Genomic DNA, 12,031 nt, shown 5'->3' with positions numbered 1-12,031 from the left:
AATAGGAGATGTGAAAGGGGACATCATTGCCTTGTTTCTGGTCTTAGAGGTTGTATTGGTCAAGGTTCTTCAGAGAAGTAGAAGAAATATATATATACACACACACACGTACAGGCGTACCTCGGAGATATTGCGGTTCTGTTCCAGATCACTGCAATAGTGCAAATATTGCAATAAAGTGAGACATGAATTTTCTGGTTTTCCAGTGCATGTAAAAGTTATGTTTACACTATATTGCAGTCTATTAAGTGTGTAATGGCATTATGTCTAAAAAAAATGTACATACCTTAACTAAAAAATACTTTATTGCTAAAACATGATAACCATCATCTGAGCCTTTAATAAGTCATAATCTTTTTGCTAGTGGAGGGTCTTTTAAAAAACATAATATCTGTGAAGCACAGTAAAGCGAGGTATGCCTCTGTGTAAGTATATATATATATATATGTATATCTCCGATATGTATATTTGTATATATGTATATCTAAAAGAAGAATTGGTACGAAGAATTAGTTAGTTCGTGTGATAATGGAGGCTGAGAAGTCCCATGATCTGCCATCTGTAAGTTGAAGTCTCAGGAAAGCTGGTGATATAATTCAGCCTGAATCTAAAGGCCCGAGAACCAGGGGAGCTGATGGCATAAATCCCAGTCCAAGGTCAGAAGAATATGAGATGAGATACCCCAGCTCAAGCAGTGAGACAGATGAAAGGCAAATTTCTCCTCTTCCATCTTTAGGTCTCTTCAGGCCCTCAATGGATTGGATGATGCCTACCCACAATGGCATATATATATATATTGGTGTATATAGAAAGAGAGAAAGCGAGAGAGAGACAGACAGACAGAGACAGAGAGAAAGAGAGAGAGAGAGACTGAGATTCTACAGGCTATCTTTACAGGCACATACACAAACATAGTCATATCATAGTAAGGAGTTCACATTTCTGTAGCTGGTCATGTTGTCATATCTGGTATTTATAACTGCCTTTTCCACTACTCATTGTGTATTCCCTTTGACTTCAGCAAGGATCTCAGCTTGTGGGATGACACAAACCTTCATTCCTGAAGTGTCTGGGCCATTAGGAGTTCTTCCCGGTTTGGGGTGTTGACCTTAGTCACAGGGCATGGTAATACCCCCTGTATTGCAGACATACTCTTCCTTACCTCCATTGTGAAGTAGTAGTCCAATCTCCTGTTGTAGTCTAGATCCATCACGCCAGGCAGCACAGTAACTCCCTTTCTTGCCTATTGACTCAGAGGCTTGAGGAGCCCAAAATAGACAGGTGGAAGTCTTAACTTTGAGTTCAATGACATCACTATTGTGTCTCCTGGTGCAAGCATTCTTCCCTCTGTAACTAAGACCTATAGGCTAGCAGAGTATAAGGTAGTGAGAATAAGAAGCAAAAATTTTTCTGCTGGATCAGTAGGGGTAATAGTAAGTGGTGCCACCTCCATTTCCACCCCTTTGATTCCTGGACCTCTGAATCCTGCCTATCAGGGAAACAAGACCATGTGTCAGATGCTGATTCAGAGCATATGAAGCCTTCGGGAGAACCTTGCCCCAGCTATGCACAATATTGTCACGTAGCTGGTGCTGTGAGAATCTTCAGAAGGCCATTCCACAATTCTATCAAATCAGCATCTTTAGGATGGTGGGGGTTATAGCAAAACCAGTGAATTCTATGAGCATGGGCCCATTGTCACACTTCTTTTTTTAAGTGAGTTCCTTGATCAGAAGCAATGCTGTGTGGAATACCATGACAGGGGGTGAGGCATTCTGTAACTCCATGGAAGGTAGTTTGGGCAGAAGCATTGCTTGCAGGGAAGGTAAATCTCTATCCAGAATAAGAAGAGTCTATTCCAGTAAGAACAAAATGCTACCCCTTCCATGATGGAAGTGGTCCAACGTAGTCACCCTGCCACCAGATACCTGGCTCATCACAATCAACCCGGAGAATGATGCCATGTCAGGGGCTCAGTGTTTACCTCTGCTCCGTCAGATTGCACACCCTGCAGTGGCTGTAGGCATATTAGTTTTGGTCAGTGTAAGTCTATGTTGCTGAGCCTATGCATAACCTCCATCCTTGCCACTGTGGCTCCTTTGTTCATGAGTCCACTATGTGATGACAGGGATGGCTGGGGAAAGAGGCTGACTGTTATCCATAGAATGAGCTATCCAATTCACTTGATTATTAAAATCCTTTGCTAGGTCACCCTTTGGTGTGTCCCATTCAAATGGGACACAAATATACCCACGATTTTTGCCAATTCAGAGAGAGTGTAACTACATACCTCTTCCCCAAATTTCCATGTCAGCAATTTCTAATGATGTTCTTTCCAAGTTCTGATTATCCAGCCAAACCATTGGTCCCTGCCCATGAATTGGTATATAATCGCACATCGAGCATTTCTCCTTTCAACAACCAGGTGCAGTGCTTGAGGTTCTGTCCACTAAGAAGAACTCTCGTCACTATTGTCCTTCAGGGATGTCCCAGAGAGGGGCTGTAGTGCTGCAGATGTCCACTTTTAGGTGGTGCCTAATATTATGCTGCACCATCTGTATACCCGGTCCAAATCTTCTCTTCCTCTGTCAACTGGTCATAGGCAACGCACCATGAATCCATGAGTGCAGGCTGGGAGAGAGAAGGAAATGTATGTAGCAGTAGTTGAGATCGTGAGCATTTGGGCCCCTTCTTCATGTAACTTACATGAGCTTTCAGGGCCTCCTTGAGGCTGATCATGTATATACCACTTCCATTTGATGATGGCATGTTGCTGTGCATGCCCAACTTTATGGCTTGATGGGTCAGAGAACAACTTGCTCATAATAAGCAGCTCAGATCTCATGGTCACCTGATGGACCCATGACCAAGTAGTTAGCCTGTACTAAAACCCAATAGTAGGATAAGAACAATTTCTCAAAGGGAGAGTAATTATCTGCAGAAGATTACAGAGTATTGCTCCAAAATAATAAAGATACGTGCTGTAGGGGCCGGCCCCATGGCGGAGTGATTAAGTTCACGCACTCTGCTTCCGGGCCCAGGGTTTCGCCACTGCGGATCCTAGGCACGGACACGGCACCGCTCATCAGGCCATGCCAAGGTGACTCCCACATAGCACAATCAGAGGCACTCACAACTAGCATATACAGCTATGTACTGGGAGGCTTTGGGGAGAAGAAGAAAGGAGGAGGAGGGGGAGGGGGAGGGGGAGGGGGAGGAGGAGGAGGAGAAAAAGAAGATTGGCAACAGATGTTAGCTCAGGTGCCAATCTCAAAAAAAATAAAAAAATAAAAGATACGTGCTGTATTCAGTTATAAAGGCCTGCCGAAGGCTCCAGGCAGCATCCCTCTTTGCCACTGACACTCTAAGCACCATTGGATCTGCTGGATCATACGGTCCATGTGGCAGAACGGCTTGCCCTGCAGCCTGGTCCATTGCAGAGCCTTCTCCTGTTCTGAGCCCCACTCAAAACTAGCAGCTTTTTGGGTTGTTCAGTAAATGGCCTGGAATAACACACCAAAATGAGGTATGCATTGCTTCTAAAAACCAAAGAAGCCCATTAGGCGTTGTGCTTCTCTCTTGGTTGTAGGAGGGACCAGATGCTACAACTTATCCTTTACCTTAGACGAGATATTGTGACATGCCCTATGCCATTGGACCCTATAAATTCCACTGAGATAAAAGGCCCCTGAATTAAGGCAGATTTACTTCCCACCATCTGACATGCAAGTGTATTATTAATAAGTCTAAAGTAGTTGCTTCTTTTTGTTCACCAGATTCAATCAGCATAATGTCATCAATGAAACGGACCAGTATGATATATTATAGAAGAAAAAGCAATCAAAATCTCTGAGAACTAAATCATGACATGGGCCTGGTGAGTTGATATACCCTGAGGTAGGATAGTGACCATTTATTACTGGCCTTAGCAGCTGAAAGCAAACTGCTTCTGGTAGTCCTTATTGACAGGGATGGAGAAAAAGGCATTTGCCAGACGAATAGCTACATATCAGGTACTAGAGGATGTGTTAATTTGTTCAAGCTAGAACAGCAGCTGCAATTATAGTCACCACCTGTTTAAATTTATGACAACTCACTGTCATTCTCCAAGATCCATCTCTCTTCTGCACAGGCCAGATAGGCAAGTTGAAAGGGGATGTGGTGGGAATCCCCATCACCACTCCTGCATCTTTTATATCCTTGATGGCGGCACAAATCTCTACACTTCCTCTGGGAATGCAGTATTGCTTTTGATTTACTATTTTCCTAGTTAGAAGCAGTTCAATTGGCTTCCACTTGGCCTTTCCCATCATAATAGCCCCTTCTCCACAGGTCAAGAAACCATCGTGGGGATTCTGCCAGCTGAAAGTATGTTTATTCCAATTGTGCATTCCAGAACTGGGGAAATAACCACAGGATATGTTCTCACTCGGCCCCTTGTGAGACAGACCTCAGCTAAAACTCCATTGATCATCTGACGTCTAGAAGCCTCTACTCTGACAGGTGGACCACAGGGATGTTTTGGGTGTCCTGGAATTAGTGTCAGTTCAAAGTCTGTGTCCAGTACTCTCCGAAATGTCTGATTTTTTCTTTTCCCCAAATGTACAGTTATCCGGGTAAAAGGCTGTGGGTCCCTTTGGGGAAGGCTGAAAGATTAAGAGTATAAATTTTTGGTAGTGTACCAGAGTCCTTCCTCAAGACGATGCAGCCTCCTCCTCATTCAAGAGGTTCTGGTTCTGTAAATGTGCAGAAGCCTAGGAATTGATGGAGGGGCCTTGACTTTCCGTTTTTATGATTCTGGTTAGACCTTTGTTCACTTGACCAAAAACATTTCTGCAAATATAGATCAAGTGAGAATCTAGTAGACGTCCTGTCTCTTTTACTTCTTGGAGCAGTATAATCAGTTGGCTAATGACGTAGGTCTGCACGAGTCAGAGCATTCTGATTGCTGATTTGACTCTGCTGCATTATGGTAACCACATCCACCTTACCTTTGGCTACGGAGAGCCGCCATTTGGCCCCTCCCACCTCAGTATCCAATTGCTCTCATTTCATTTATGTTTCCCGACTCAGTTTCACAGGTTCCCATTGTGAGGCGGCCTACAGAGAAGAGCCATCACAGAGCTCTTCAAGGAGGCCAGAACTCCCATCATGAATTTATTCCTCATAGTACTCACACAAACGTATGTCTCCTGGATCCTCCCAGTATGGGCAAATGAGTCTTAAGTGACAAATCTGCTCTAACGTTCAAATCTCCCTAAGCCTTTGAATGTCTTCCTCTACGTTAAACCAAGGCACGTCTGGCCTTTCCAATTTGCTCTTGGTGGGTCAGCTTTTGGTCCACATTTCAGCCAACCAACAAAACCAATTAACTTTTAGAGCCCATTCTAGCTCCCCAAGCTACAACATTAATGTAGAATCTCTGCTTAGTGACCCCATGTCAATAAATTTGGCCTGATCCATCTTTATGTTCTTTAATATGTTATCCCACACACTTAGTATATTCCTATACATGTTACCTGGATTTCTATCTGTACAAATTAGAAAAGTCAAGTAGTTTTTGTGGAGTGTAACATACTTTCTCATTGGTTATACATTGTACCCAGTCCACAGGCAGGAGAAGATGAGATGAAAGGTCCCAGCTCAGTGAGTCAGAAAAAAGGGGCAAATTCTTCTGGCTTTTGTTCTATTCAGACTCTCAATGGATAGGATGATGCCCATCTACTTTATTTACTGAGACAACTGATTAATATGCTAATCTCATCTAGAAACACCCTCACAGACACACCCAGAAATAATTTTTCATCTGGATTCCCTGTGGCTAGCCGAGTTGACACATAAAATTAACCATCATAAAGATAAAGCAAGTAAGTTGCCATCGGTAAGTATGACATTAAGTGTAGTTTTTTTGTAGTTCTTTTTATCAAGATGCAGGTGTTCTTCCCTACTCCTAGTTTGTTGAGAGTTTTTATCATGAATGTGTGTTGGATTTTTTCAAGTATTTTTCTGCATCTACTATGTTCAAAGATTTTCCTTTATCTTGTTGATGCGATGAATTATATTAATTGATTCTCTAATGTTGACTTAATCTTGTGTAACCAGGATAAATCCCATTTGGTCATGGCATATCATTCTTTGTATACATCTTTGGATTCAATTTGCCAATATTTGTTGAGAATTTTTGCATCAGTGTTAATGATAGGTATTGGAGTACTTTTCCTTTCTTGTAATGTCTTTTTCTGGTTTGGGTATTTGGTTAATGCTGGCCTCATAGAATGTTAGAAAGTATTCCTTCTGCTTTTACTTTCTGGAAGAGATGGAGGAAAATTGGTGTAATTTCTTCTTTAAGTATCTGGTAGAATTCACAGTAAACCCATCTGAGCCTGTTGCTTTCTGGCTTAGAAACTTATTCATTATTTATTCAAAAATTTTAATAAATATGAGACTATTCAGATTACTTATTTCCCCTTGTATGAGTTTTGGCAGATGGTGTTTTTCAAGGAAGTGGTCCATTTCATGTAGGTTATCAAATTTGTGGGCATAAAGGCATTCTTTATTAACCTTTTTAATAAAGGTTATTTCTTTATTAACCTTCTTAATAAAGATTATAAACCTTTTAATCCATGAGATCAGTAGTGATGGCCCCTCTTTCATTCTTGATATTAGTAATTTGTCTTTATTTTTTCATGGTTAGCCTGGCTAGAGGCTTATCAATTTTATTGATCTTTTCAAAGTACTAGTCTTTGATTTTGCTGATCTTCTCTATCGTTTTGTTTTTCTGGTTTTGATTTAAGTGACTGATGCTCTAACTTTTCCTTTTTGTTTTCTTCGGCATGCTTTATGTTTATATTTCTTTTCTTTTTCTTTTTTTTAGCTTCCTAAATTAGAAACTTAAATTACTGATTTTAGATCTTTCTTCTTATCTAAAGAATTTATTCAACACTATACATTAGCCCTGCTTTCACTGTATCCCAAAAATTTTGATAGATTGTACTCTCATTTTTATTTAGTTCAAAATATTTTTAAGCTTTCTGAAGACTTCTTCGACCCATGTTTTATTTAGAAGTATGTTATTTAATCTCTAAGTATTTTACAATTTTATAGCTATCTTTATGTTACTGATTTCTAGTTTAATTCCACTGTGGTCTAAAACCATACTTTATTTGATTTCTATCCTTTTAAATTCGTTGAGGTGTGTTTTATGGCCCAGAATGTGGCCTATCTTAAAGAATGTTCCATGTGAGCTTCAGAAGAATCTTTGATGTATATTATGCAGCTGGTGGATAAAGAATTCTATAAAAGCCCATTAGATATATACACATACATGTGTAGTAAAAGACAATGGAAGATATAATATGCCAATCAATAGTATATTTATAATCTGGCACAGTATATAGTCACAGACAGTGAAAGATATACCATTAAAAGGAACTTAGGACAAGAAGGTAGACTTTTGGGTATTATAGTCTATTTGAGGAAAGTACTAAGAAACTTTTCTGTGTGAAAAGTACTTTGCTAGGGATATTATGAAATCACAAAGAGGGTATATTTTACTGGTCTAATGACATCCAAAATAAGACCTAATTTACAAGCAGTAAGTAAGAAAGGAGGGTAGGAATAGTGTTTCAGTCTAAGAGAAGAGCATCTGGGAAAATTCTGAAGCAATAACAAGCATGGTAATGTTAAGAAGCTGCAAAGAGATCCCTGGCATGGAGAGGGCAGTGGATAGAGACAAGGCTGGAGAAGAGATCTGGAACTGAATCATTCTGTGTGTAATGGAAAGATATTTATGGGTTTTAAGTGTGGGAGTGGCATGTTCAGAATTTGACTTCCAGAAGGTAATTTTGGCTGTTGATGAAAAACTGAATTGGAGGTGAGGAAAGACTGAAGTAAAGGAAGCTAACTAAATAATTGCTTCCCAAGTAAGGCATGGTGGTGATCTGGACAAGAATACTGTAGTGGCAGCAGTGAATCAGGCCTCTGCATTGATAGCCTATTGCTTTGAAACATTTCTCTGTGGCCTTTGTGGTAGTTCATCTTTTCACAGATGCATGTAGCTGTATGTCCCACGCTTCATGTTCTTCTGCAATGTAGCTTGTCCTTTCCTCATCAAGAGGCATAGTCTCTTTCTCCTCTTTCCCCTCCAGTTGAATCTGGGTTGGCCTTAGTAACTTGTTGCTTGTTGCTTGTTGCTTGACCAACAGATTATTACAGAAGTGACTTGTTGGCCTGCAAGGTTAGGTCATAAAAAGCCTTGTGGCTTTTCCTTGAGTCTCTTTGGAGTGCTTACTCTTGACACATTCCCTCTCAGAGCCCACACCTTGCTGGCAGAATCTCAAGCCACCTGAATAGGTGATTGGCACCACTAGTGACAGTCTCAGCTGAAATCCTGACTGAGAGTCATCAACGACTGCCTGCCATCTTGAATGTCTAGTCCAATTGAGCCTTCAGGAGAGTGCAGTTCTTGCTGATGACTGACGGCACTTCATGACAGACCTTGTGAAAGAACCGTCCAGCTGAACTCAGTTAATTTAAAGAAATTTGAAAGATAATAACCAATTATTATTTTAAGCCACTAAGACTTGAGATGCTTTGTTCCACACCAATAACAGAAAATGCCTTCATCACTTGCTATAATCAGGTCCTACCTTTGCTATCCAAATGTGCTTCCCACACCTCCTTGCTATACCCTCCTCCTCAATCTGCTGCTGATCAGTTATAATTGACTTCATTTGGTCAAATGATTCTTCTCCAAAAAGTTTCAATAGCAAGGCACCAAAGTCTGTGGATCATCCAAAGACACTTTTTTTACCCATTAGAGAAAATGTTGAAAGGAGTGAATTTATTAATTATGTGTTCCTGCTGTATATCTCTTGTTCTCAGAATAAGGTATTTGATTACTTTATCTTGAATTACTTTTAATGCTCATTATGAGGCAAGAGTGAGCTAAATTAGAGACATAAAGATAAGTATAGGAACACTCACCAGGAATGAACTAAATTACAATAAAAACAACATCTTTGAAGCTTAATATGGTACAAGTTTAGGCCAGTTTCTTTATTTACTTGATTTTTCATTTAACATTCCAATTTGAGAGAAATGCTGAACTGTATCCAATATGGATTACTTATTCTTCATCTAATTATAACGTGGTATCTAACATTATTGTCAAAATTCAATGCTAGGGGATTTTTTGTGGTTAAATTAAAAACACAAAAATTGTGAAGTTTTGAGGAAGAGAGGAGATTATAAAATGAAAGCCAAAATTTGTAAAACCGATTGTGTATACATGCACACAGTAATTAGCCAACAAGTGTTTATTCCTACGCATTTTTCACTACCTAGGTAAAGCTTAAGATTTTCTTGACTTCTAAGAAATTGGAATTAGTTGAGACTAGAAGATTAAAATACTAAAAAATGAATTTATTCATGAATATTTGGTACTCTAGAGATTGGGAGGATAAAATAATTACTAAGATATTATTCCTATGCTTGAAAAACATCTGATCTAGGGTGGGAGACAGACATATTATGCAATAACGTGCTATGGCAATGCTAATTACCAAGATAAGCTCAAAGGTTAAGGGGAGCATAGAGAAGAAAAGAATCAGATTTACCTTGGGGATAAATAGGAGACGGGTGGAGAATGAGCTACATTTTATGAAGTATAGAAAAGGGAGAAAAGACATTCCAGGAAAGGGAACTACCCAGGCAAAGGCAAGAGTTGTGAATGTGCATACGATGTTAGAACAAATCTGAGAAGTTGGATTCACCGGGAACTTGAATTGTGTGTAGTCGTGGGAACGGTCAGAGAGAGCTCTATGAAGGTGGGCTTGAGGCAGATTATAGGACCTTGTTCAACAGGCGAAGGAGTTTGAGTTTTATTCCGTACTTAACTGTAGTTAATCAAGGTCCAAATGAACATTTCCTTAGCATGAAGGTTGCACAATCTGATTGATGTTTTAAAATCATAATTCAAGGACTATTAAGGAGGCAGAGAGCAGTACCAGAAATATATGTGAGAGAATAGTGTATTGAACTCTTTTCCAACTCCGATTACTCTCAGATCCCTAGATGACTATGTGTTTCATACTTTTTGTTCTCTCCTGTAATTTCTAACACTGATCTGCACTCCTAGATGATCATTTTGCTTATTACTGAGCAGCATTCTGAATAGAACTTCCACAAGATCTATCCCCTACCTGCACTTACACACATACCTCCTGACTTCTCTTGCATTTCTAGGGACAAACTAGCCACATTCCTGACAAAAGAGTGTGCACTAGATTCTCTTGTGCACCAGGTTCCATCTCCGCTCCTACTTTACTGCTTCTGTCTTCTTTAAGCATAATCAAATTATCCTTCCTGCTAAATCTTTTCCATCAACACAAAATGCTGGTATTTTTTCTGTTGTAAGATAAAAAGAGAAGAGCTCACTTTTTCCTCATTTCCTTCTTTCCCCTTACAGGAAAGTTCCTCAAAAGAATTGTCTGCACTCAAAGTCTGCAATTTCTCTCCTCTCTTTCGTGGATCAATTCAATCAGCTTTTCTACCATTCCACTTCAACGAAACTCTCTTAGCTATGTCATTTTTTGCCTTCAATGTATCCTTATTTTACTTTTCAGCATCATATCAGTTGATCATTCATTGATACTTGAGTCACTTTCTTAACTTGAATTCCAAGATTCCAGTCTCTCCTCAGTGTACTCCTCACTCAGTGGCAGATCTTTCTCAGTCTCCTTAGTAGATTTTCTTCATCAGCCTGAACTTCGAAATTTGGAATTCTTTCTGATTCAGTCCTTGAACATTTTCTCTTTTCTATTTACAGTCACTCTCTTATCATTATCATTCAGTCCCATGGCAACAAATACTCTCTGTATACTGATAACACCCAAGTTCCTGGCTCTTCAAGACAACAGAACCACAAATCCAAGAACTTGCTCAATAGCTCCGCTTAGATATCTAACACAAATTTCAAACTTAACAGGTACAAAATTGGAACTCCTGATCGTCCCCTCAGTGCCTCTCTAGTCATAGTCTTCCCATCTCACTTAATGGCAACTCCATCCAGTTTCTCAGATCTCAAACTAAACTAAAAACTATTCATAACCTAAACTTATCAGTTACTCTCATACCCCATTAACAATTCATCTGCAAATGTTATTGAGTTTACCTTCAAAATACACAAGTAACTGACCACTATTACCATATTCACTGCTAATACATTGGTATTCTATACCACCTATACCACCAATTGGTCCAATCTACCCTCAGAGCTGGCTGAAATTGTTGCAATTTTCTAACTGGCCTCCTTGCTTTGAATCTTGACTTCCTAAAGGCTATTCTCAAAAGAGGAACCAGAATTTTACAGTTAAAATGTAGTCAGATCTTCTCTCTCCTCCACTCAAAAATCTCCAAAGTCGGGGCCGGCTCCATGGCCGAGTGGTTAAGTTCGTGCGCTCCGCTGCGGCAGCCCAGGGTTCAGATCCTGGGTGTGGACATGGTACTGCTCGTCAGGCCATGTTGAGGCGGCGTCCCACATCCCACAACTAGAAGGACCTGCAACTGGGATATACAACTGTGTGCAGGGGGCGTTTGGGGAGATACAGCAGGAAAAAAAAAAAAAGGGAAGATTGGCAACAGTTGTTAGCCCAGGTGCCAATCTTTAAAAAAAAAAATCTCCAAAGTCTTCTTATCTCAGTCCAAGTAAACACCAAAATTCCTAGAATGGCCAGCAATGCCCTACATGTTGAGGTTTCCCTCCAACCCCCTGCCCCTCAGACCTCATGTTCTATTTTGTTCTTCCTTATACATTTGTTCCACCTCTACTGGTCCCTTACCTTTTCCTCAGACTTCCAGGTGTGGAAGGTGACCTTTGCACTTGGTGTTCCTTCTACCCTGAAGTTTGTTTCTGAAGCTATCTACAAGGCTCAATTCCTCACCTTCTTTAAGTCTTTAATCAAAGATCACCTTTCTCAAAGAAACCTTTGAGCGATCTATTTTAAAGCTGCAATTCCTGCCTGCAACCCTT

At 40.1% G+C, this 12,031-nt stretch overlaps 1 pseudogene; it reads right to left on the bottom strand.

The window, feature by feature from the left end:
* Positions 1-5,014, bottom strand: part of LOC124248186 (uncharacterized) — a 127,885-nt pseudogene extending 122,871 nt beyond the window's left edge.
* Between the last annotated feature and the right edge of the window lie 7,017 nt (positions 5,015-12,031).

The sequence above is a fragment of the Equus quagga genome, chromosome 12 (genome assembly GCF_021613505.1).
Source record: "Equus quagga isolate Etosha38 chromosome 12, UCLA_HA_Equagga_1.0, whole genome shotgun sequence".
NCBI lineage: Eukaryota > Metazoa > Chordata > Mammalia > Perissodactyla > Equidae > Equus > Equus quagga.
Note: the sequence above shows the minus strand (reverse complement) of the source record. Positions and strands in the feature narration are given on the sequence as shown.